The following is a 219-nucleotide window of genomic DNA, read 5'->3' as shown; positions in this document are numbered from 1 at the left end:
ACCCAGAACTTCAGAATGTGACTTCATTTGGAAATAGGGTCTTTGCAGCTGAAATCAAGTTAAGATGAGTTAAAAAGAAAAAGAAAAGAAAAAGAAAAAAAAAAGCCTGGGCCCTACATGCACTGACTGGTGCCCTTATCAGGGGGTGGGGAGGGGGACGGGGGCACAGAAGGAAAGCAGGTGAAGACACGGAGAACAGGGAGGAAGACCTCGTGGTGA

Source organism: Crocuta crocuta, unplaced genomic scaffold (genome assembly GCF_008692635.1).
Source record: "Crocuta crocuta isolate KB4526 unplaced genomic scaffold, BGI_CrCroc_1.0 scaffold53, whole genome shotgun sequence".
NCBI lineage: Eukaryota > Metazoa > Chordata > Mammalia > Carnivora > Hyaenidae > Crocuta > Crocuta crocuta.
This window is presented reverse-complemented; position numbering follows the sequence as displayed.